General features: G+C 40.5%; 2 protein-coding genes across 8 annotated transcripts in view; one reads left to right on the forward strand and one right to left on the reverse strand.

Annotated features, from left to right (window-relative positions):
- The window catches only part of CMSS1 (cms1 ribosomal small subunit homolog), a 254951-nt gene that overhangs the window by 92660 nt on the left and 134561 nt on the right, over window positions 1-27730 (reverse strand). The gene's annotated exons all lie outside the window — the stretch shown is intronic.
- Window positions 1-27730, forward strand: part of FILIP1L (filamin A interacting protein 1 like) — a 219524-nt gene that overhangs the window by 52967 nt on the left and 138827 nt on the right. The window lies entirely within an intron of this gene.

Raw genomic sequence — 27730 nt, forward strand, 5'->3', positions numbered from 1 at the left:
TGGAGGCAAAGTGGCTCTTACTGCTTAAATCTTCAATAGACTTTAAAAATCTATTTTGATAGTCTGAATGCTTGGGAAGGTAATGACAACTCTCATCACTCTCATTGTAGTCTGGTTATTTCCCGATGTGGTTCTTCTGCGCCACAAACATACACAAAGAGGAAATATTTCTGCCTGGCATTATCTCTGCAAGCAAGAGATAGCCTGCAGAGGGAAGAGTAACAGCTGTGGAGGTATACTGCCCTAACAGGTATCAGCCTCCAGTCACATCTCTTCACGTGGAGATGACAACTGTAAACACCAAAGATCTGAGCACACAACTGTGACAGATGGCAATTCAATCATGGAAAAGTGAGATGATGAAGATTCAAGGCTTACAGGTGCTCTTCAGCACTTATACTTTCTGTGCATATTTTCAATGGCCTCTCTTTCCCACTTGCAGAGATTCACAAAATAAGACATGTTAGCAACTTGCTCTCCAGTTAGCAGGGCTGGCAGGAAGGCTCACTCAGCTGGTATGTCTGTCTCCTACTAACAAGATTGCAACTTACTTAACTTCAGGCAAATTAATGAAGAACATCTACCTTAGTCCTTTGGTATGTGTAGGTGTAACAGAATTCCCTTCCATCAACAGAAACTACCTGAAGAATAAGCTGTAAGTCCTTAGCAAGCTTTCTGACTTTTAGTTCACATGTTTTGAGGGAAAAAGCCACCAGTGAAATAAAGAAGCAAACAGGTGAAAATCTCTGGTATGTCCCCTCTGCTCAGAGCTCAGAAAAGCTCGCTATGTGGGGAAAACTGGCATCAGCCCTTGCTTTCCAAGACACACAGGACTCCAGTGGGGTGTGAGCTCCAGTCCTGAGCAAAAAATTTCTTTTCTTTCTGTTAGCCAGGCAGCCTTGCCAAAGAACATCTCAAATTCTGGGCAGGGAAGCACGTGTTGGGTCATGCACTCCTCTTGTGCTGGTAGTGTCTGTGGTTGGAGGACTACTCTGTGACAAGAACAGTGTTGTGCTACGGTCGAAGCACAGTTGTTAAAAAGGTCTGTCGGTAGCAAGCATGACTGGCCGGCAGAGATCTAGCTTAATGGGAACAACCTCTTTATGTTCTCTATGCCACACAACACGTGTGAGTGCTCAGAAATCAAGGCTCGTGCTGCCCCAACTACCTGCCCTGTCTCCTTACTGAATAGAAGAAAAGCAGCTGCCTCTGTTGCAAAATGGGTGCGATCCAGGTTAAGCTTTGGGGGAATGTGAGGCCAAAGCCTTATGTGATGGCCTCATGTTTACTGCATGCACTCTGCCAGGTCCGGTCCCTGAGTCAGACAACTATCAGAAAGGTGCTTAGTCCACACAGAATAGAAAGACCTAAGGAATATCACTTGTTTTTAGCTGAAGATCAGAAAGTGAGGACATACAGCAACGTCACACAGCTGTGACAAAGGGTATGTCATGCAGGAGGTTTTCTAGACTACTACCAGCCAAGGAGGCTGCATCTGACCTGTGGTCTGTTTAAGAAATACAGCCTCCCTGTTTTCCATGTTTATCTCATTCTGTTAAACAAGCCAGTCAGCCTACTGTTCTTACCACATGGTAAGTAACTAGCTTCATGTAAACAAAACAATTAAGCTCCATAAGGAACTGCTTGCCATTCAAAGGTGAACTAAACATTGCATTTTGTTTTGGGAATCCAAATATGGTAAGTTACTGACAGTTAACTATGACTATGGGATTATTCACTGCACAGAAAGTGTAAGTGGAACAGGCAGCACAAACTGAAAAATCACATTTCTTCTTCTTTATCCTGTCATTAACCATCCTGAGATCCTCCTGGTCTCACTGCTAGCTGCTCTTGCTGAGTACCACCTTAGCATAACTAACTCATGGTAGAGAGATGAATAGACAGGTAAACTTCATATGCTGGCACAGCTGGCTCTAAGTTCCCCCTCTTCAGTTGCAAACCCACCGGGTTCCATCACTACCCCTCCGGGAAAATACCCCTGATCCGTTAACATATTTGGCAGTCAGACATTTCATTAAGGGATTGCATAGCACACAGATGCACACCAACTCATCATTTTCTTATTAGCTCTATGCCTGTTGCATCTAAAAGCCCTAATCAGTATCAGACTGACAACATTCTGCTGGACAGAATGTGCATGGAGGAAGACAGAATCCCCACACAGAAGCCTGGACACTGTAAACCCAATGCACACATCCAGCTCAAAGAACTCAACTCTACACTGCTAATCTGTGTACATGTTCAGCTTTGCAGGCTGAGTATTCTTATTTTAAATATTCACAGAATGCCGGAGTACTGAATGGACAGAGTAGGTAAAAAAAAACCAAACCAAAGCAAATCAACAACAAAACCATAAAGAAAACATTATTAAATCTACGGGGGGGGGGTGGGGGGGTGGTGGTAGAACAACAACACATTGATACATTGATAAAGGCAAAAGTAAAAATGCATTCTGTTATAGTACCCACTTTTACATTTTAAATGTGCATGCTTTGCTCCCTTGCAAAGATTTAGTAGCTATCCCCAGTTACAGACCTGCATCACAGCTCCCTGCTGTGCCTGCCTCTGTGGGGCAGCAGCAACTGAGCTGAAGCAGGCACAAGGCTGAGGGTAGGACAGGACGTAAAGTGTAGAGCCCTCAGGAAGACAGGTCCCAGCACACCAAGGGGAAGGACAGAGCCTGGAAGGTGATGGCAGCTTCTAGAATAAGTTCACAAGTTTCACACTGGAAATCTGGGAGTTAAAACCACAGTCATGGTGGAGATTCCAATTAGTCACGCTCTCCCAACCAACTCTGCGATGTGATATCTATGCTTGTACTGCCTAGAAACATCCCAGCCTCCTGATGAAGTTACTAGATAAATTGTTAGTTTTAAAATACAGCTAGACAAGGGTTAAGAAAACCAACAATGGTCTATTATTTACTGTAGTACTGCAGCACACATGTCTCCATCTTGGATGAAGGGTGAAAGACACCATTTTGTGCAACAGACTGGCAAAGTCAGACACTGGGAGAATGAAATGGCCTGTTATGGTGGTATTATCCAAATGACATATAGCTATGGAACAGTAAGACACAGGCTGTGCAGACACTCTTACTAGTATACTAACTAAAGAAGCAGACCTTGCACAAAAAAAGCAGACCAAGACACTAATTTGGCTCATTTTCTAAATCCTGGGTACCAAAATGGGAGGGGGGATCAGGACAAAAAGGATAGCTTATAGCCTTAAATTTCTTCCTGAGCTTCACTTGCCATCACAAATATTGCTGGCTATCAGATTTTATTACCACTTAAGTATTATATTCCTTGCAAATACTTATAAATACTTATGGGCATACCTTCAAAGCTGCTCATGTACAACAGAGGATTACTGAGCATCCTATATAGGAGGTAACAGAGCCAGGAACACACAGAAAGAGTCAACTGGCTTTGGTCAGAAGTCTACATCAAGTGCAGCTTCTCTGTCCTTCAGGTTTTTACTCTTTACTGAAGTGAATCCTTCAACCAGCAGATACGAAAAGGTCTAGAGCCCCTAAGATAGAGGACATATCTCAGGGTTGAATATGGTGGGAAGGGATGCAAAGCTTGGACTAGGGCTTATTTGGAGACATGTCTAGGGACATGGGGAGTTTGGGACCATTAAGTTAACACAGAAGTGTTAGTAAGATGTGAAGGGCTGGACTTCAAAGCCAAGGTGAGGGGGGTAAACCTAGGAAAGACCACAAGACAATAGATGGCTCCTAGCTTCAGTGAGACTGGTGTCTACAGAAAGGTCCTGTCCCTCTTGCAGCCAATATAGGTGTCTGCAGCTTTCATGTGATGGTGTGATGGCAGTACTAGGAATTCTGACTGCGAAGCATTTGAGATTGAGAAGGAAAAGGAAACCTCCTTCCAGACTCATGCAGAGACTTAGATGCCAAAGCTCAAGCTTTCATCAAATACGCACAACTACTTTCAGCAGGTTCTGCTTGTCCTTGGACAATTTAGCATTCCTTTGCAACATAACATTTCTAAGAAAGCTACTATAGGACTGCAGGTGTCCTGCATGTATTCAGGATGTACTCTCCAAAATGTGAAACTATAGCACAAGCATTAGGTTTACCTTATTCCTGTCTTAAACATTATATTTCTCTCACTCCTCTTACCTTTGCGTATGTTTTCAGAATCTTAATCTTTGCTCCATTAACCATATGCTCTCCCTTTTTCTGCTGTGCCTTTGTTCTCTCTAGTTTTCCTCCTCTTCACTAAAACAGTCCTTCCTTCATGCATGTTATTTCCCCACTAACACAACAAAAATCATAATGCTAATCTGATTTCACATGTGTAGCACAGCTGATTTTACTTTTTTATTCCCCACACTTTTCCCTGCGTTGACACTGTTGACAAGCCCTCTGAGACAAGGCCTGTTCAAATGTGAACTGTGCTTAGAAAAACAGTACCCAGATCACCTTGTCTGCCCCTCAGCATGCGCCAGACATAAAAAAAACCCAACACTAGTGGATAAACTTGCTTCTTATACAGCCACCACCTTATTCCACCTTAGGATCTGAAGTTTCAGGTCAATGCATTAATACTGTGTCATCCCACACTACAAAACCTGATGCAGTTTTCATTAAGGTCAGTCACTTTGCCAGAAACTCTAAAGGCAGTTGAGGAATTCCACCTCAGACCCAAGGTAAGAGGCAAAACTGCTGTATCAGGTAAATCTCTTCTGAGGTGCAGAGCAAAAGGCCTCTAAATACCAACCTTAGTAAAGCTGAGTGCCTACCCAGCCCTTGCCTCTGCAAGCCCCTCACAGGGCTCAGTAAGCACTTGCTTAGCATGGTGTTGAGCATGGCAGTAAAACCTAGACACACTGCTTAAACAAGCTAGAACTGTTTCTCAAGGCACCATCCTCTTAACATATGACTGCTGCTAAACATTACAGTATAAATTTCCCGCTGAACTTAAAATACAGTTGACAAATATCAAAAAAAAAGAATGAAAATATTTATATCTTGAAACACCTGGACTGAGTAAACAAGGTGGGCCTCTGTTATGTCCTGCTTACCAATGCACAGGCTGAAGCAGACAAATATTTTAGAGCAGTCACTGTTGTGCATGCATGCATGCATGCCCTGTGAGCTGCCCTTCCCACTGCTTTGCCTGGCAGGAGCAGAACAAATCCTGGACAGGGTGATGGGTGCCCTCTAATGCTTCGAAGAAGGTGATGACCCGAGCACACACAGCAGAGGCTAAGCCTCTCAGGCAGCTGAAGCAACTCATTCCCACACTGTATGCAAACACCATGCACAGGTACAGGTACAACTTTCAATTTTTCTCCATGTCCTGAATGTCAGATGGACCCTGCTTGTGGCTACAGTATTATCCAATGCCTTTCACCATCCTTCAGAACTGATTTTATGGAGCCAATTTACTCTAGCAGATAGTTATCTAAAACTCAGATAATGCAATCATGACCAAAAATGATCACTTAGTGGTTAGACTTGTTACTTTTAAGTAATCAACAACAATTCTGCTTCTTTCCAGCCCTCACTGCAAGCATTTGAAAGTCCGTCTGTCCATTCCACTGTCACTGGTCATCTTCCCTTTTACAATGCCTGTGTGCTAGAATTCACTGTGCTGTTGTGAAAAACTAATCATTTAGTACTCAGTGTCACACTGGTGAAAACTGCTATGTTTAGGCATGTGCCTCTAATAACTCAACATTTTAAGAATATATTAGGGTTTTTAATATACTTTTAAAACTGAAGATATATGACTAAAAGTCGTATTGAAGATATATGACTAAGCCTATATATATATATATATCCCACCTACTTACACTTGGATTAACAGTCTTCAAAATGACAAGTGAAAATCTGTAACCTGTAGAAAGCACGCAGTATTTCAATCCCACACAGAAAATAACCTCTATGCTTTAACTTTGGTAAGCAAACACAGCAAAGCCCCATCCAAATAAAAATACCCGCTAAAAGACATTTTTTCATTTAGCACCTTAAATAATACAATGTTCTAACTTCAGGGGAATTCAAATACTTAAGAATTATTTTATGAGAGAAGTTGAGCACAAGAGCCCTGGTTCAGGTAAGCACCTGCATCTACAAGTTCTCCTAGACTGAAGGTCTGACATATCAAGGCAGCAGGTCTGATTTCCAGCTCAAATACTTACTGATGTATCACTCTACAGTAAAGGGAGAAAACCTGTTTCAAAGCTCCTAACATCTGAAATCCTTCTGAAATAAGTATTTGCCATCCTAGTGGAAGCACCTCAGACGCACCTACTCTGCAAATTCCTTCTTATAAAACAACACCATTAATAGGAGACAACTTGCAATCCACTGAACTATCATAAAGAGACCAAACAACAAAGAGCACAATTAAGTGCTACTGCTTACCAGTTGTTCTAGTTAATTCTTGTAGTTTTATCATTACTGTGTTTTCCTTTTTAATTGTTTTTCTCCCCTTTCCTTACTGCCCGAGAGACACAAACGCACAAAAGATTTGCCTATCTAGCCATGCAAACACAGCAATGGCAGACGATATGCTTGAAGAATGTCTGAAAAACTGTTTCTAGAGGAAAAAAATGGATTATTTTTCTCCTCAAGTAGTCACAGCCATTACTTGTAACAGGGACATGCAAAAAACATTAAGACAGATGTATGAACTTTGAGTTGATGATATGCCGTAGTTCATTACATCTGAGGAAGTGTTGTTACACGGAATCCTGGTGAGAGCATTTTGATACAGGCCACAGGACTGACTAACACCAGTTTCATTGCTCAATGTGGCATATTTTTCCTATTACATAATGCTTATTGTAGCTATTATAATGATACATAGCTGAAAGCCATCAGTGAAGACTTTCACAAGGGACCGCACAAAGCAAGCTGATACAATGATAAAGAGACAGCACTTGATCTTATTTCCGTACACTCTTTTGTATCTTTGGTGGCTGTTGAATCAGTTTGTTCTGATCAGATCTTCCAACCTCACCTGCCACCTCTATGATACCATTTGTCAGACCAAATTTAGAAAGCAGCTGCTGGGAGAAGGGCTGAAGTCTCATCACCTGTGGAAGGTCACTAAATAAGGAGGGCAGGAATGGGGATCTCTCGCATCAGCCCCATCTGTCACAGGATCACCTGCGCATGCAAATTCCAAAATGGTTAGAAACCAGATCAACTAGCTGGTGTAATTACAGGGAAACCTCTCAAAATATGAAACCATATTAGGTGGCCTTTTTATTGACTATGCCTACTTTAAAGTTTATATGTCATCAGGGCAGACTTGCAGAAATCCTCATGAATACAGTGTAATCAAGTTTTTATTAAAACTAGTCAGATGTTTTTTCCACCAAAGCCAAGATTTCATTAGGAACCTTTCTCTGGTTACCTTCTTTAACCGATACCTTCCAGGGGGCTATCTGTCACCAAGAAAAAAGCACACTAATTTGGACAGTTTAGGGTATTCAGATCTTGTTTCTTCTAAGAACTTCAACTGTGCTGATGATGAGAAAGAGATGAAAAAGAACTGCTTCCAATCCCAACTTCAGATATTATAATTGTATTAAATGATCATTTAATTAATAAAAGGAATAGAGCACCATGCAAATGGAAGTTGAGAAACTAAACAGTTTAACATATCAAAATCCCTCACGTCACTGAAAAACTGCAGAGGTCTAAGCATTCACACCAACTGGAATTTTAATATAATAAACAGGTTTGATTTGGTATTAAAAATTCATATGAAATTAAATGAGTGAGCCCCAACTTCAAAGCAGCCAGCTATAAAGTTACTCCACTGGTTTATTCATAAACTTATTTCTTGGCCAAATACTCTAAATCCAATACAGCATCATTATGAACTGCTGAATTGCATGTAGAAGTCTGCCTATCACTTCTTTAAAATACTGCAATGAAGAGATGCTTATTCTAAACTCACTGTGCAAAATATAATTTTGGACCCTCCTATAATTCCATGATGAAATCACCACAATTGGTCTAAAAATGCAGTATTTTGAAAAATTAATACCTGTATTTTGGAGAATAAAATACTGGTATCTTGCAAAGGGAGTGAAAGGCAGCTCAAGTCTGTTTGTCCTTAAAAACAAGCTTGTCACATAATGGGAAAAAAATTAATCCACCAGCTGCTTCAACCAAACGAAACACTCAACTACAAGTTGCAGTCCACTTTGGTACCTGGTCACTTTCAATGGCACAGACGCATACTGCATCTGCAGTGCAGTACAGTGCAATGTGTAGGCTGAAGACATAAGAAGTTGCACATTGTCTCATACGGTGGAGAAGGATTAAAACCTAGAAGCAAAACTATGTGGTCATATAATTCACTTGTTCCAGTTGATTCCTCCCCTTGGTTTGCCTCTTCAGGGGCTTCTGGGCCGCTAGAAAGGCAAGTTCCCTCAAGCAGAGACCTCGGTAAGCTCATCCTGAACATCAAAGGCAGCAACAGTGACACACAAACAAGTATTAGACAAGGACATAAAAGAAGATGAATCTGAAGCAGCTGTCAAGAATAAAGGAAGCAAGACTGATGTTGGGCAGACAATAAGAGGTCAGAGAAAAAAATGCTGACAGATTAGCATCAAGATGAACAGTGAAAGCAAAAAAAGCAAAATTTGCTATTGCTTTCTCCTGGAAGGGAAAAGCAGTCAAGCAAAGAGGAAGAACTTGGTGAAACTGCATGACTGCCATTATAATATTAGCCTTGCCAAACTTTAAAGCCCCTTAAAGCAGGCAAAATGAGTGTCTAAGACAAGAGATGAACAGGAAGCACACCCTATTTATCTGGCAGCCAATACTGACAGCACACAGGATAAAATGACAGAATTCTGTCCCTGTATGAACATAATCAGAGAAGCTGGGAAGAAGGAAGAATCATAGAATAGTTAGGGCTGGAAAGGGCCTTAAGATCACCTAGTTCCAAACCCCCTGCCATAGGCAGGGACACCTTACACTAAAACCATGTCACCCAAGGCTCTGTCCAACCCGGCCTTGAACACTGCCAGGGATGGAGCATTCACAACTTCCTTTGGCAACCTATTCCAGTGCCTCACCACCCTCACAGTAAAGAACTTCTTCCTTGTATCTAACCTCCCATTGCATCTAGGCAACTAACACGATCTACAGACATGTCTAAGCTGGAGACACTGCAATAGCTTTGTGAAAGTCAGTTTTCGGAGCAGCCCAGCTGTGATTACAAGCACACAGAGCAGTTTATCATCTCATAACTTACGAATCTTGTCAGTAATCCTCATCTGACAACAGTGACTCTCACAGCAGCAAAAAACATGGTGAAAGAGTATGGGGAACTTAATGGTGTGGCAGATGAACAAGGCCCCTCCATCCCCATGAGAACATTTTTCAAAGCAGGAACAGCTTCCAGTTGGGCAGAATCAGAAAACTGCATCTCCTTGATTCTGCCCATGAAGTTTGCCAACAAACATACACAATAAGCTTTAAACGGGTTTACATACCTGAACTCTGCATATAGGAGTGCAAAGATTTGTGCTACAAACTAAAACAATGTACTAATTTTTGCTGTGCTCATAGTTTAGATAAATCCAATCTCTGTTTACCTATCTTATGACTGAGAAGAGATCAAATCCAGAGAAAAGAGTATTAGATGTTGTAGAGAGGAGAGCTGAAGGCCCCCACACGATACAGATGTAATTTGTGCAATTTGTGCCATGGAAGCCCAGAAAGAAATTGATCGGCCAGGCTGCCTGGGGTGCGGCACAGGCTTTTGTGCATGAACAACATTTTAATAAACAAGCAACTACATAAACATTCTCAGAGCTAGTGGGAGACAAAGCTGATGACAAGATGAATCCTGACCCCAAATGGGCAGTGTCACAAAGCTGGTAGAAGGCTGAACCATTACCTCAATTTTACCCCCAACTAGACAGTGTAACACAACTCTTGTTCAACCTATGCATCTTAAGAAAAAAAGCAAAACCCTATACCAGAATATAAGCAGTACTTCAGAAAGACCATCGTCTGAGATACATATGTTCTGTGGGGGAGAAAGGGAGGAAATGAAATAATCAGCCTGAGGGTACACTGCAGTATTTCTACAGTGACTTTTGTACATGAGGTCTTGCATCCTTCCATTGTCTCAACACTCAAGGCAGTTTCCACCATCTAAAAAGGGAAAAAAACCCAGCAGTTCATGAAGAGAATTATTTGGGCCTGTAGCTATTTGTGTTTAAATATATAATTAAAATTAACTGAATTTAAAAAGCAGCTAATTTATGCTGTGGATGATGTGGTGCATGGTCAAACATGAAGCATTGCCATGAGTCTTATTTTCTGATGGAAAAGCTTGGTCTTCATAGGAATTCAGACTCCAAGCCTAAATATTTTCAATTACATAAGACAGACATTCTATAGTTTTCTGTTACAGGGACTGAAAAAGTGCCAGTGAACTTCTGTGCTGTTCTACCTTGTGAGGACCACACATTGCAGTCATATTAGGAATGTGGCAACTGAATTTAAGAGCAGCCCTTGCAGTTTAACTCCGTAATGGACTAGACTGAGAAAGTATTTATTTTCAACTACTATACAGCAATCTGCAGTAGTTTTAAAAGGGATGAAAATGTCATGATAGCTTGCTCATGAGCTGCTATGATGCAACTCAAGCATAAAGTAGTTAAAATTTTGGGTCAAGAAGTGGACATTTTACAGTTTTAGTAATTTCTTACTTACAGAAGGGACTATAGTTTGTGTGTGGTTTATAATATTACATAATACAAATAGCGTTCAGTTTAACAATTGCCTAAATGCACAAAGAATTAACCAATATAACGCCTCAAACATTACGATGTCCAATTTAAAAAAAAATAAAATCTTTTAAAAGTACACAAACACAGTTACATCAGGAAAGCCATAAAAACCTATTTCAGTGATGCAAGAAGTCTAATCCAAACCAGGTGGATAAACATCAATCCTAGAATGCTTAGATTCTGTGGGTTTATATTAAAAGTTGGCAGAGAAAAGAGAGATGAGACTAAATCTTCACCTAAATTCAACAAAAGAATTTTTTTAGGGAAAAACAAGGGCAGAATTCATGGTAGTGCAGAAGATGATGTGGACAGGCCAACTAACTGTGTTTCAACATGTTGCTCCACATCTAGCTTTCAGAAACGCTATCTACCAAAGACACTGTTCTCCTTCTCCCTCCCACTTTTAGCCAAGCACTGATGTGTAAGTGCAGTCAAGGTGAGATCAGAATGTTCCTAGTGAAGTGAGCTTCCAACTATATGTTATGCTCTTTTCTACTACTGCATTGTAAACTTGATTTTTTTAAACTTTATTTAATGTACCTCATATTATCATATATATAATGTGTATTATTATCTATTATAACATCACATAAATTTGCCTTGCTTGCCTCAAAATCTCTCATGGTACATTCCCTCATGTTTTGAGTGTTTCTGTGCCCAGTTCCACTAGCTAGAAGTTTACTTTCTCTCATGCACAAGGACTTTTTTATTTCTCCTCTGTGTTGATGTGTTGATGCATATTTTCCTATTTTTTCTTAAAAAAATTACAATAGATTTCCCTCCTCTTTCTACCCACATGTTAAAGAGGTACATTCACCTACTACACGACAGAGGAAATGACACAAAAATTAAAGAACTAGGTATTCTGCTTTGGTCATACATGACAGCTCATCTACTTTAACCCTTGCTTGTCTCTAACAGGAAGTTATTGATGCGTCAGTTCATATTTAAATCCCTTTCTTCAGGGGGAGACAAAGAAACATATAGTTCACCAGCAGTGTCATGGACGTCAGCTTGCTCCTAACTTAAAAGATGACATGAACCGTATGATAAAACAGTGGCCAGGGACAACCCACCACCAAACAATTAAAGTACAAATACAACCAAAGACTGGCAAAGATTGGAGGAGTGAGAAACACAAAACGGGGGGGGGGAAGGGACAGCAGTCCAGAACTGAAGGGAGAGAGAGACACATGGCAATACTGAGCTGTACAGTCCAAGGGAGATAACCAACTCTGGTATTAAATCCCACAAAAACTTCCAGAACACATTCAGGTTTGTTCTGAAAACTGGAGAGGTATATTAGAATTATGAATATGAATAAGTATATTATAGAAGCAGCTAGTTATTTAAGTAAAAGATCAGGAAAGACAGGAGTCAAATGCCTGCCAACAATAATGGCAGGCTTGTCCATCAGGAAGAATATGCCTGATTTTGTTCTAAGTATCTGAAGAAGGAAAAAAAAAAAAAAATAGGACTACAGGACTGTTGCCTGTTGGGGTTGGAAAGCAGAGCAGAGCTGTGATAGTTTTAGTCTAGTTTTAGATGTGCAGTACACAGAACTGAGTAAAAATAGCTAGGCAATGATGCCTGCTGCATTCTCGAGATTAGGATCAGGCAAAGGCTTCACGATGGCTGCCAGCATTTGAATAGTTTTGAGACATTTCAGAAGATTATGTGATTCCAGAAGACCTCTTTCTTTTATTAAAAACTAGTAGGTGCTTTTAATAGATGTTGAGTAGAGACAGGCTTTGTTTGAGAAGGCACTGCTTATTCTAAAATAAGCAGGATCCAGACAAAATGCTTCATCAGTTCACTGCCTCCTAACAGTATCTTTACTTAGGACCTCTAGGCTCTCATCTACCTGTTGTTTTGAGTAAATCCAACTTAAAAGAGAAGCGAGGGGAACCTAATAGAGAGTAAAAGTTGTTAACTAAATAGGCAGGGCATAGGTGATGCTAAATGAAGAGTCACACCAGGACAAAGCAGTGACCTGATACAAAGCTTGTACCTGGATTCTGAGCTCTGAATATCATCTGTCTTCAGCATGACCAGAACCTCAAGCAAAAGAGGGGACTACTGTTTGCTCTCATTCACCTGAGCAGGATCCTCACCATGTGCAAATGACAGTGACAAGCACTAGGGATATGCTTATGTTTTTGGCAAAGAGGAAATTAGATGAATCTGTGTAATTAAAAAAAAACCTGAACAACTCCTGCATTCCCTCCATGAGCAGTGACAAATGGATGGCTTCAGAATTCCAACCTAAGTTGGACAAAAGCATCTGGAAAACTGACACGAGACCACAACACTGAACTGAAGACACACAGTAGTCACCAGCTACAGAAATCACAGACTGCCGCCTTTTCCTTTGTCAGAAAGCTCTGTATCCTACAAATCCTACCCCATGCAAGGAAGTTCAATCATTCGGAGACACTCCTGTCAATGCAGTCAGTTGAAAAGGCTTCAGTTTTTAAAGGAAACTTGTGATTTTCGTAACATTCTCTTCTCGTACTGAAGTAAGCCATTTAAATCTCTATTACATGCTCCAGTATACCAAGCAGTCCAAACAAAGAGAAATGGATTAGATAAACAGAAATATTTTTGTTATGACCTAATTTAAGGACCTTAAAAATAATGTGACTACTTCAAAAACTGCAAGGCATCAAAAGGCTTAAAAATATTGCAGAGACACGAGAGTTGTAAGGTATCTGGCAAGTACTGATAGAGTAACATTTAAATCAAATGAGAAACAGGAGGCATTCAGAGACACATGGTTACCATTCACGTAAATTTATGACCAGGGCATTTCTGTTACTGTAATAATCTTTGTACCAGGAGCCACATGCAATGGTTCTCTCTTTTATGTACAATGTCCATTTACGTCATATTGGTGAAAATTAAAGGCTTGAATTTGGAATTTGCTGGCTGCCAGTACAACATAAAAGATGAAGGTAGTACAGCTTTTGCTCTTTGTAAAAGGAATCAACAGCTAGGAGAAGGAATCATGCAGGTTTTACAGTAAGTGGCAGAAGAGATGGCTAGGAGACAGAAGTATGCATGCCCCATTCTACACACAATTAACATCAGTCTACTACAGATCCAAGTACACCCTTAATAAAGGTGCCTAATATTTCCATCAAACTAATGAATGCACTGCTTCCTTGATTACCTTCAAAGTTCATTTGTGCATCTGCACTAGTAGTAAAGTCTTAGTATCACAGCCTGTTCTGGAAGACACCTTTAGTAAGCCTCGTCTTACCACACAGTCAATGTTTTTCTGTTTCCTTGAACACAAATCTAAAGCGAACAGTGCAAAATACAATCTACAAAGTAGACACATAATGCCATCTGTATTGCAATTCCCTCATTAATTTTATAGTTTATATTATCTTCCATATTACATTCCTTCTTACAGAAGCACTTAGACATCACAGCAGCCTGAGTAATAAACCCCCAAATTATAAATAGCAACAACTTCTCCTTATCAGGCAATAAGTGTCCAGGATCCCAAATATGGTAAAGCAATTCGTAAACTGGAGAAATAATGAGCTGTAGGCAAAAATATTCCAACTCTTATCACAAACTGTTTTTCCATAGGGTGCCTGCCTCTACCTGCACATCAAATTCACATCATTAAGATGGGATTGGAAGAACTTCTCTGCCACACTCTATTCACAGCTCAGTCTTTTGATTCTTGGGTATGATGTCTGACCTCCATTCATTCTTTATCCCTGGTTCACCAGGTTTAGGACTCCTTCTAAAGGCAAACAAGGGTCACTGGGGAAACAAGGGACACTTCAAAGGAACCAAGAATAACTATGCCTAAATGCATAAGAAATGCCACTGACTCAACCCTAATCCAAGCTTGTTTTACATTTTTGCTGCTCCTTTAAATACCACCCTGTCTCTGCATCTTCCTGGTATCTCTTGTTCTCAATTATCATCTCTCTGAGGTTATTCACACAGCACAATACAGCACTGTAAATCCCTGAACAGGGCATCAGATGCACCTCTATGCCCATGCAACCCACAGGCATAAGATACAGAGCTAGCCCACATTTCCAGTGTCCAAGTAAGCTCACTAAAAACTAGGTGAGGTATTTCTGCACAGCTCTGCACTGTGCTATGGATTCAGGCTCTCTAACAAGGAAATCATTTTTCTGCTGTTTGCACAAAGCACCTTGTTTAGCATCTAGGCTCAGAACTAAAGCCATTAGGTACTGCACAAATAAAATCCCCAAAAACAACAGTAGCAACAGAGCCTTCTTGTAGATTCCTAAAACCCACAAGTACACCTAGTTGACTGCTGAGAGAAATGTGACAAAAAACATGCCAGTGTGTTTCTCTGCAATAAAACATAGACAACAGCTCCACAGGAAGCCAAGCATAGGGGACACAACCTAGCCCCACGCCTAGGAAAACTCCAACCTGAAATAGCAAGAAGAAAACTAGATGTTTTAATAGCTCATTCCTATTTCTTTACACAGGGCAGCCAGGGCCAAAAGCAGCAAGGCCACAGCTAAGGTTAAATCTAGACGAAAGTTTTCTCATCAGTAAAGGTTCTTTAAAGGGAGATGGGTTTATTAAATCAGAAACATTTTATTCTGTGAATTGGTGAAAACTCAAAAGTATTAGAGCATCACAGCTTCAAAGGAAAGCAAAATGTTTTCATGCAATATGCTTCTTCCCTTAGCTTCCCTGACCATTGCTTCAAGAATGTCCCTTTTCCCGCATCTTTCTACTACTTTCTACATCTTGGTTTGCTTCTTTGTTCACTTGCTTTAAAAAAAAAAAAAAAAAAAGGCACTCCTCCTCCCCCCTCCCAAAAAAAGCAACAAACCCATGAACAAAACCCCAACAAACAAAAAAACCACTCAAAACAAACAACCAAAACAACAACAATGACAACAAAAAAAAACAACACAAAAACTGCTTCAGAGCATTATTCTTGGCAGGAAAAAAAACATAGGTACCTCATGCATACAGCAGAAAGCTTACTGATTGTTTCACTCTGCCGGAATGTTTTACAAAATCACTTACATCCCCATATGAGATAAAATGTCACAGCAGTTTTTGACACATCACCTGTATTTTACAAATACCAGATTTATGAGGTCATATAAATTCTGGTCTTAGTTCTTCAGTGTGCTTTGGTCTTCCAATGGTATTTTTAAGGGAATTTTCAGAGTACGGAGTAAACCAGATTCTATTTAAAGGACATGGATTATCAAAGTGGTGAGTAAGGAAGAAAGGAGAGAAATAAGGTTATGTATCATATATAATGTTTTCAGAATTCCCTACATGAGTTACACATTTAATCCCATGACTTTTCAATGGGACTGAGAAGCCCAACATGACCTAGATGCTGTCCCCATGCTAGTAAGTGCCTGGACCACCCCAACAAATTAGCTACAGACTTCCAACCAGGGCTGTACCTTATTAAAAAAAAAAATCAGCCTCCAACAATTCCTCTCACAATGAAAGTGTAAGGGGATATAGCATTATCTATGTCTCTAGTGGTGTTTATCTATGTCTCTAGTGGGTGTTAGAGACATCACAAATGCACATGACACTTTGTTTACTTCGGGGGTTTTCATGATCACGGTTCAATTTCTGCCTAAGGCCCCTAAATGGAAAACAAACTTTTTAGGAAGTCAAGGCATTTGGAGACTTTTATAGGCCTGTTCTTTCAATAACTACAACCATCTGAAATTAATAAGTGAAATCTGTAAAAGAAACTTTCTGTTCAGCTTTCATCATTTGTGGGAATTCTGCTTTTTTTTCCCCATCAGCATCAGCAGCTGATAAATGAGAATTTCGGGAAGCTTGTAATGTTGCCATGTAAGACATTATCACCCCAAACCTTTAACAGTAGCTGAAGCACACTGTAAACTGACTGCAGTACACTAAAATTGGACAAGAGGGTCAGTATGCATCATTTGGGTAGGACAACTTAACAATTTCACACCATTTGTAACCAATCTCTTGCTGCTTAAGTGATGCAATTAATGCCCTTCACACTTTACAAAGAAAAAACCCCAAGGCCTCACTGCTTTTCCTAATGTGACTACCCCATTGCTCTGTTATTATAAAGGCATTTCTATTGGTATAGATGACTGATGGAGGGTTTACAAATTGCTAATTCACAAAAGCTGCTTTAAAGCTACATTTCACAGATTTTTTTAATTCAGGTTCCATATTAGAAGAGGGGAGTAGTGTGTCACTGTTACAGAGATTACTGCACATCAGTAGACTTACAGAGCTTTGAGTGCCATTGAAGCAGAGCACTGTGCTTCAGTATGGGAAGCTGTTACCGCACTTAACAGCTCATATGTTCAGAAATGCAACATATCAGAAAAAAAATCTCAGATTTGATTCATTATGTTTATATATTTAAAATAATGCATACAGTGCTTTACAATTATTTGCCCTACCATAAACATGGTGGTATTTTGACAGTGAAGCAAAAAGACTGCTCTGATTTATCTGCAGATTAAGTTGTATTTTTGTGCTAAATGATAAGCTGCTCTGCCCCACAGACCAAATCGCATTTGTTCATATATGGTTATTCTCAGATACACGGAAAGGAAAAAAAAAAAAAAAAACAAACCAAGAAGTTACTCAGTTAAAAGCTCTCTCCATCTGCCTAGAGTTTTATTAATAACTCATCACCATGGTATCACAGCATCTTAAGGAAAATAAAACAGATAGTTGCTAGGCTCTCCAACCTCAAGGATAAAAGGGAATACTTCTTAAGGAAGACTACGAGAAACTGCTTCGGTCTTGTTTCCTTATCACTCTTGAGAGTGATGCTAAGCCAAGAGATGGGCCTCATATTGTGTTCTGAAAGCTGCAAGTACTGTGGCCATCACTCAACTCTGTCATCCACGACCCAACTCTCTGCACTAGCACCTACAGAAAAACCCAGAAATCCAAGCTGTGAAGGGACAAAGTCTAACCAAAAGGGAGCTGTATGAAGGAATGCATTGCTTCCTTCAGCACTCCCATTTAACCCTCAAAAGGACTCTCTGACCATATCACTGTTGTCCCTATTCACATTAACTGAAAATGAGCTGTTTGCTGACATGCACTGAACTCCGTCCTGCAGAAGGGGCTCTAGGATCAGCACATGGCACAGTCTTGCACTCAACTGAGCCCCATAGTGTCGTGCTTTAAAGGCATCTGACATCAGTGGTGGGAACTAGGGAACAGTTTAGTGACAGGTCCTCTATTCACAAGAATCTCAGCTATTTCTCACAAGTATTTTCAAAATTACTGAGTTTGAGAAGTGCCACCCTTTACCTGTAGCAGTCTCCCCATCAATACAGAGACAGAGGATGAACCCATGCCTCTGCCAGGTTTAGGCTCTAGAAGGAACAAGAAGCCTGCATGCACTTGTAAACATTATCTGCTTCAATAAGTGAAGTGGGCTCAAAATGTGCTGTAACATCTTTAGAATCCTAATACAGAGAAGCATCAAGTTTAAATGCAGTAAAAAGCATATGGCAGTTTGTTTGCAGTCCACATTCCCTTTCAAAACGCATGTACTGCATGTTTGACTGTTGCCACATTGTTATTCCAGTAAAGAATGGGACAGCAAAGGAAAATCTGTAAAAACAACATACAGATTGAAGGGTATGACATACAGACTGAAGTGCTTCCTACTTACAGATAACCACAATGTTGACTAAATTTATTCTAAGGCTTAAGAGCAATGCAGTCAGAAGTCATACCTTCATTTCGTATGCTATTCTGCTGAAGTGTCTCATGAGCAGGAAAGCTTTACAGAACCCTTATGTCTAGTGCCAGACAAGGAGAGAAATCCAGACCTGCAAACTATCCAGTCTGCCATTTGTGAGAGATACAGTGAGTGGTTACACCATTTCCTTCCTTTCGCCCTGTTAAGATGAGAAAGAAGACAGGATTACAAAAATACCACTGGGTGCAGCAGATTCATCTCCAGCGCTGTCTCCCTCAAGTCCCACAGTCTTCTCATGTAAGCTTAATGCAGCAAACAGATCGTGCAGCTCAAGAGGTAAGAGAAGACAAGAAGCCCTAGAGAAGTGCATTTCCCAATGAAGGCCTGACATGACACAAAATGCCAAAGCAGCAGACCTGCCCCACTCCTCAAGAGCTGCTGCCGTAGCTCAACAGACCTCCCTCTCAGAAGGACATCATTCCTGTGTACTGTTTATGTTGTATTTTAGAAGGAAGAAAACTGCCCTTTAGCTCACTTCTTCCACACTCATATTACTGTACACTAAAGCAGAAGTCTGTCACCTACACCAAGTATAAAATACTGTATTTTGATGTCTCAGGTGGCTTAATGTTAAATTTCATACAGTTGCAAGAGAAGTTAAGCAAAGGAGACAACTGTCTCCTTGTCCTTCAGTTGCTCGGCTAATTTGTGCAAGCCAGAAAATCATCTCTTTCATATTTGTAGCTCTAAGAAAGCAATGATTCATGCAACATGAAGCCGTGTTATACTTAGGGTCTTCCTTTTTAAGGTGAAAAAGAAGCAGAGTTCAAGGTAAAAAAAATCTCTGGAAGCAAATAATCACCCTGATTTACCCCTGCCTGCCAGGCAGGGTGCATTTTGTCTTTCTCTGTATCCAGAACATATACAACTAATCCTATTTTCTAGAACTGCAACTGTTGATTGATGAGTCATCTTTCCTGTAAATTTATTATTTTCTTTTAATGATTTTGGCATTGTTCCTTGAAATTCCTCTCTGGCTATGTAATGGAAATTTTGACCTCACACTCTGGTTTCTTTAACATCACAGATACTGAGATTATGAGTTTAGGAAGACCGAACAGTTGAATAAAGGATCCAATGATGAAAATGTGCAGTTTAAAAAGAAAGCAAGCTGTACAAAATAAACTCTCAAGTAAATATTTAGCTGCAAGGCCATTAGGTTTTGTTCTTAATAACACAGCAACACATTTATCATAATTAATAATTCATGGGGGGAGGGTTGCTTCCCTCTTTCCCCTCCTGAAATTGTTAAAGTTGTTGGCAAGTGAAACTTGGCATATATCAAAGTTCAGTTTTTCCTTTTAATTAGCAACTCCCCATATTATGGTTTTGAAAACATACTGCAATTAGTAGTCAGAAAGCAAAAAGTAGAAAAATGCAAACCAGAGGAGAGTAGAAAGAAAACAAAAGCACCAAACAACTCATCCATGAGTTGGAACTATTGCATGGTCTAACATAGCACTTTCAGATTGTAATCAGCAAGATGAGGGACTTTTCAGCTCTGTATTTTCCTCCTTTGGTAGCAATGTGGACAGTACATAGTAGCCCAAATTTCTCAGACATGCTAAGTTCGTAACATATGGCAAAAGAGCTTACAATTTTGCATTTAGTCCCACCAAAAAAAAAAAAATCTTTGCAGAAAAAAATAAAAATTGAACACGTTTGTGCACTAGTCTGCTTTATGTAAAGCTTCATCTAATAAATATAACAGAAACTCCTCAATCTACTCAGCCTGCATTCAGCCAGCAGGAAAACCCCACAGCACTCAGAAACAGACACACTGCTAGCACCTGCTAGAGCCTCTAGCCAGCAATTGCAATCAACCACCAACAATCATCATGGTAAGCTAGATCTAAGACGTGGCACATTCATGGCTCACAAAGGCTAAGCCTGTTCAAAATGAACTGACATTCCTGCCTATCTTTCGAACGCTAAGTGGGATAGCCAAGGGACATGACAGCATGAGCTTCACATTATTCTTGGAAAAACTCTGAAGGAGATTTCTCAGATGAGAACACCATTATCTCTCTGGCAATTCTTTGTGGTCATGCCAGAGGGCAGCCATGTTTATGCCTGCCATGTTTAGCTTGCATGACCAACCACCTTTCATTCAGGCCAACCGCATGAGACAATATTTGGCAATGAGCTCCACTGCTGCTCTAGCCACAGGGGAGCCCACAGCAGTCCCTTCACAAGTTTTATTAGACACTGACCAACTTAAGTGGCCAATTTAACCCATGAAAAATGCAGTAAGTTTGAAACTTTGAAGACAGTCACTGCTCTTCCCCATCAAAATAGCACTCCGAATGGAAACTGTGCACCCAACAGTAAAGTAGCTCTGACTACATGTGCTGGGACACGTAACTATGCCTTGCAGCTGCTTTCAAATTCATAGGACTGTCTGTCCCCAGTCTGTTGCAATGACAGAGTAAGTTAATGTGACTCATACTGGTGTGATGACTGGCAAATACTTGTCATAAGATGCTACTGAAAAAAACCCAGTGTGTGAACACATTCCCAGCTCTCTAATGAAGCTGAGTTCCCAAAAAAAGACACTGGGAGAGGAGCAGGAAGACAGAAAGACAGTCAATTAATCTGTTGGGGTTTTGGGTTTTGATTGTTTTGTTGTGTTTTTTTTTTACCTTTCCAGTATCAGCAGAGAGCTGAGATAGCTGTATATTAGTAAAATAATATGCCTGTAACATAAGATGAAATATTTTAACACAGGTTCCCTTACATACAGCCATTAGTGGATGCAGGAAAGAAATGGCCAAAAGCTTTCTTTTGTCAGGGGAAAATTCAGCAAATATCAGAACAGCTTCATTTTTACACATGTAGTATTTTTGAATTGACTGTATGAGGCAACATGTTAAATATTTCCATCCACCTCATAAATAATGTTGCATATCTAGGGGAATACCCTACTACCTACACAATTGCTAAAATATCTGAGGTCTGTAATTACATAGAAAAGGAGAAAAGTAGCTGGGCCAGAGGATCCTGACACTGAAAATAAGAATAGTTTGGACACAGGGAAGAAGAGAGAGAGAGAGACAGAAAAAGGCATTCCTCTTCCCAGTGATATGTTTATGTTACATGTAAGTGTACCCGATTTAACTTGGGTAACAATCCATCAAAATATGACAGCTGAAACCATCTGAAGCCAAAATCAGAACATGGTAGCAGAAACGTTTCAGAAAGCACTCTAATTTCTGCAAAATAAATTTATGTTGGCTCCATTCTCATCCTCACAGACCCTCTTTTGCATCAAAGCCACAAACAGTAAAGGCTCACAAACTGGTTGGAGAGGAATGATAGCTCTTTCCCTGGAAGAAAGGGAAACACGCAGCCTGGGATCCTGACTGGGACCTGGCCAGAAGAGAAGCGTAGTTGGGCCCGAGGATGGCCTGACATTGACAAGGAGAAAGGTTTGTGCAACGCAGGCCAGAGGAGTGTGTCACTGTTATGATACTACCAGCATTATCAAGCAAGAAAAATAAATGGGGAAGGGGAGAGTTGTCAGACTGCATCTTAACTTCAAATGTGAACTGCCTACAACTTGTACTAAGGAGAGATGATGGTAGATGCCCACTGCTCAATGAAGCACACCCATCATCCACATTCCAAATGCAAGTTTTAACTGTTTTGAGAAATCACCTTCAATGTCTACATTTTGGGCAAAAAAAACAAACCCAAGGCGAAAAGCCAAGCAAAACCCAGATCCTATATTTCTTAATAACTTGTTTGAAAACTGTTATTTCCTCTCATGCAATAAATTGCTTCTGAACTAATGTTTCATCTTTGTAAAACATTCTCAACACCCTAGAAGAATCTCTTTTTAAGGAGTAAATTTTTAAAAATTTTAAAAATTATTTATAATTTTTTTTTTTAAAGTGGAAGACTTTCCATCTTCCACTGGAAAGCAGGAAATGCCCTTGGGCCAAAAAAAAACAACCAAAAAACCAACCAAAAAACCCCCTGTAATTACATGACTGAATAACCTGAAATTCTCAAGTTATTTCATACATAGCAGATACAACAATTTATCCAAAAGTATTAGAAACGAAAATATTTTTCAAAATCACAAGGACTGAAATAGCAACAGAAATAATGTCCACATAAATTATCAGAATTAAAGAGGGAAAGGGGAAGAAACCCCACTATTATTAAATGTACCTTTTTATCAGGGAGACTGAAATCCCTCCATGAGGCTTTCCTTATACAGAATCACAGAATCATAGGATAGTTAGGGTTGGAGAGTATATACCTGGTACTGAAATGACCTTCAGTTGCTCAGTTACTGAAAATCCCCTTTGCTCATGATTATCATTGTATGTACTATTTGATTACACTTAGCAACAGTGAAAGTGTGGTACCTGTACCCATCAGAAAAATAAAAAAAGACCAAACATATCAAAACTTCTTATCCTATCATCTCCTATTTTGGACCTCAAAAAATTATCCTGAGCTCAAGTTTACACATAAGCAATATACAGAACCTTTGTATGACCTAAGAAGTCCAAAAGGAGGTATCTTGGTAAGACTGCTAGTGTAGTCCATTCATCTATTGATCCCAATGATCACTAGTCTTAAAATGTGAAGGAATTAATAATTAATTATTCCAAACTCTCTCAAGATACTCTCCAGACTTTATACTTTCAGCTCGAAGTATTTTTCTAGTTATTTCCTAGGTATGCTGTACTACACTTTTCTACGTAATGCAGAGAAAAATACAATCAAGAGGTCAAAAAAGCAAAAAATGTAGAGATCCATGTTAATAACGAGTCTAATAACGGTACAACATGAGATTTATTTATATTTTTACAGGTTCACTTTTCTTGTTGATTCTTATGCTTTAAACCAAGCAAACAAGCCAATAAAAACTAATCAAATGGGATTATGAAGTACAAAGTAAGGGTACAGACACTTCATTTTCCTTCTTTATGTTCCTCTTCCACCTACCTTTGCATGAAAGTATCACACAAAAAAAAGGAAGAAACACTTTCACTGATTACAAAGGTGCTGCATAAAACCAACTCAACACACATTGTTGCCAAATGCATAGCATAAGCAAAGCAAATGGCTACCATCTTTCCCATAATTATATTTTACTTAAAAAAATACAAAATAAAATCAGCTACAGCCTTCATTCAACATGTAAATCTAAACAGACTGAGAATGGAAATAAGTGCTTGCTGTCCACGTGTGAAGTTCATGATTACTCTGAACAATTAAAAGCATCAGAATGCCTAACACCCATTGGTTTCTCCAAGCACTCATCCATACTGCATGCCTGGCAGTGGCTTCAAAGAAAATGTGGATTAAATAACGTGATTCAGATGTGAAAAGACTGACAATAAACAGCATTTTAGTACCAGCTAGTCATAAACAAGCAAGCTTTAGTACTGCATGGCCACATTAGGAAAAATGAAACTGCTTCTTCCGAGAATAACATGCTGAGCGTTTGACCCATGTGCCCCGCCACGAAAACCAGGGGAAATTTGTTCTGATTTTCCTTGTTCCATCAACATTTAAATGCAACCTTATGTAAGAGAGTATAACTACTAAAAAATGACCAACTTTTCTTTAAAAATCTCATAAGAAACATTTTTAGTTACCCACTTCGGTCATTTTTAATAACGCCATTTTATTATGTTGTTGTTCTTAAAGAACAATGTTCACAGAAGTATAAATAAAGTTACAAAATACTTTCCTTAAAGATCACTAAGCAGATCAGATGGCCTCTGATCAATGCAATAGCCATTAACTGCAAGCATGTCATAATGCTACCCTAAATGACAGGCCTACCCATGGCATGGAGGCAGTTACAGAGCCATGGGAAGAAAACGCCAAGCACAGTGACTTCTTCCACATTTTATAAGGGACTTCCTTATCTCCCTTCAAATCCCTAAGGAAAGGATTGTCGGGTAGTTTTCATAACAACTAATTCCTGTATAAAATGGGTAAAAAAAAAACAAAACATACTAATTGGACTCACCACATTTCTGGAGTCTTCTGGGTAGACAGATTAACTTACCCTGCTGTAAAAGAAACTTCTCAAATGCAAGTACATATCCCAACAAAACATTAGCAGATGGTAATTATAAAATGTGTGTGAGAGGCTTGGGTGTGCTTAGTCATACTGTTCACCAGAAAAGACAGATTACTATGGGTATGAAAAGACAGATTACTATGGATGTGAAATGTAACAGGAAGGGATTCTATAGGTACACTGCAAATAAAAGACAGACTAGGGACAGCATGGGCCCTCTCCAGAAGCTATCAGGAGAGCTGGCTACCCTGGATTTGGAGAAGACTGAGGTTCTAAATGACTTCTTTGCCTCAGTCTTCACTGGCAAAGGCTCTGACCACACCACCCAAGTCTTGGAAGGCAGACGCGGGGACTATGAGAATGAAGACCTTAGAGCCACTGTAGGAGAGGAACTGGTTTGAGACCATCTTAAGAACCTGAATGTGCGCAAGGGCAGGGGACCTGATGAAATCCATCCGCAGGTCCTGTAGGAGCTGGCAAATGAAGTTGCTAAGCCGCTGGCCATCATATTTGAGAAATCATGGCAGTCAGGTGAAGTTCCCGATGACTGGAAAAGGGAAATATAACCCCCATTTTCAAGAAGGGGAAAACAGATGACCCAGGGAATTACAGACCAGTCAGTCTCACCTCTGTGCCTGGCAAAACCTTGAGGCAGATTCTTCTGGTAGGCATGCTAAGGCACATGAAAATCAACAAGGTGCTTGGTGACAGCCAGCATGGCTTCACTAAGGGGAAATCCTGCCTGACCAATTTGGTCGCCTTCTATGATGGGGCTACAGAACTGATGGACAAGGGTAGAGCAGTTGATGTCATCTACCTGGACTTGTGCAAAGCGTTCGACACTGTCCCACACGACATCCTTGTCTCTAAATTGGAGAGACATCAATTTGACAGATGGACCACTCGGTGGATAAAGAACTGGCTGGATGGCCGCATGCAAAGAGTTGTGGTCAATGGCTCAATGTCCGGATGGAGACCAGTAACGAGTGGTGTCCCTCGGGGATCAGTGTTGGGACTGGTCTTGTTCAACATCTTCATCACTGACATGGACAGTGGGATTGAGTGCGCCCTCAGCAAGTTTGCCAATGACACCAAGCTGTGTGGTTTGGTTGATATGCTGGAGGGAAGGAATGCCATCCAGAGGGACCTTGACACGCTTGTGAGGTGGGCTGATGCCAACCTTATGAAGTTTAACCATGACAAGTGCAAGGTCCTACACCTGGGTCGGAGCAATCTCAGGCACAGCTACAGGTTGGGCAAAGAAGAGATTCAGAGCAGCCCTGTGGAGAAGGACTTGGGGGCGTTGGTCAATAAGAAACTTAACATGAGGCATCTTCAGTGTGCACTCGCAGCCCAGAAAGCCAACCGTATCCTGGGCTGCATCAAAAGGAGCATGACCAGCAGGTCAAAGAAGATGATCCTGCCACTCTACTCTGCTCTCGTGAGACCTCACCTGGAGTATTGTGTGCAGTTGTGGTGTCCTCAACATAAAAAGGACATGGAACTGTTGGAACAAGTCCAGAGGAGGGCCACGAGGATGATCAGGGGACTGGAGCACCTCCCATATGAAGACAGGCTGAGAAAGTTGGGGCTGTTCAGCCTGGAGAAGAGAAGGCTGCACGGAGACCTCATAGCAGCCTTCCAGTATCTGAAGGGGGCCTATAAGGATGCTGGGGAGGGACTCTTCATTAGGGACTATAGTGACAGTACAAGGGCTAATGGGTTCAAACTTAAACAGGGGAAGTTTAGATTGGATATAAGGAAGAAGTTCTTTACTGTGAGGATGGTGAGGCACTGGAATGGGTTGCCCAGGGAAGCTGTGAATACTCCATCCCTGGCGGTGTTCGAGACCAGGTTGAACAGAGCCTTGGGTGATATGGTTTAGTATGAGGTGCCCCTGCCCATGGCAGGGGAATTGGAACTTGATGATCTTAAGGTCCTTTCCAACCCTAACTATTCTATGATTCTATATGTTGCTACAATGATCCATAATGTTGAAAAGTCAAAATAGGTAACTGAAAATAGATTACAGAATAGAATTTGAGCATAACTGCTGAATACAGCAAGATGGGGGGGGGAAGCTTTGTTCCTGTAATCTTTTTGCGTCTAACAGTTATGACTAAAAATGAGATATAGACCTAGATGGACACTGCTCCAACCCAATACACCTCAGCTCCTCGGTGCTCAGGAGAGGTGGGATATAAAGAAATGACAGAGTTTCTTAGACAATTTAATCATGCTACTAATTCTGTGATCTTTTTATTACTTAATTATTTAATAGCAGTTCTATTATTAATGGATGTGGTTTATGCACATCTTATCCACTACAGATACAGATTTATAAACCGCTGTAAATTACAGTGCTGTAATTGGACAGTGTTGACTTGAAACTTGAGTAGTTCAGGAATTTTCACAGGCATGATGCCTGAAGACAAATTTTAATTTCAGCTCTAAAGCAGATTCCCTCTGCATCTTTAGACTACTCATCTCCATTTTCTCCTCTCTAAACGCGCCTCCAAGGACAGGCCTAGAGGTTTAATTAATGAATGTGAATCATCTCAGCATTGCCTCCTGAATTTCAGATATAACCAATAATAAGCCAAAATTTTACTAAGGCAAAACTATAGTTCCACTTGAGGAAAAGCACAATTTCCACTATGCCAGTCAGAAGTGGGCCTGCAAAATACAAAACCAAAGCTGTGCTACTTTCAATCTCTGCCAACAAGTGCTGTAGTGTGTCTTCAAGTGTGCAGCCACTTATGGTGTTAAGTTTTCATACAGCCTGCAGCCTGACCTGTGGCGTCGTGGCTTCTCTGCTAACCATGCTCAAGTTGGCAAGATACACATACAGCAAGATATAGCAGTCAGATGACTGTGATTACCTGCCCGTGCAACCCCCACATGTGGGGCAGACACCATCACTGGTCATGAGCATGTATACTCTGCTAGGAGTCACCTCTCCTCAGAGGATATGTCTTCCCGTTCCCACCCACTGCCACAGGGCATGTCAACATTCCTCAAGCTACCTGAACTGTTTGCATAATCAGTCCCTAATTGTTTCCACCCAACAGAGGATACCAGAGATGACC

This window comes from Pezoporus occidentalis, unplaced genomic scaffold, assembly GCF_034315485.1.
Source record: "Pezoporus occidentalis ecotype Australia unplaced genomic scaffold, CSIRO_AGI_Poc_V1 ctg211, whole genome shotgun sequence".
In the NCBI taxonomy this organism is placed as follows: domain Eukaryota; kingdom Metazoa; phylum Chordata; class Aves; order Psittaciformes; family Psittacidae; genus Pezoporus; species Pezoporus occidentalis.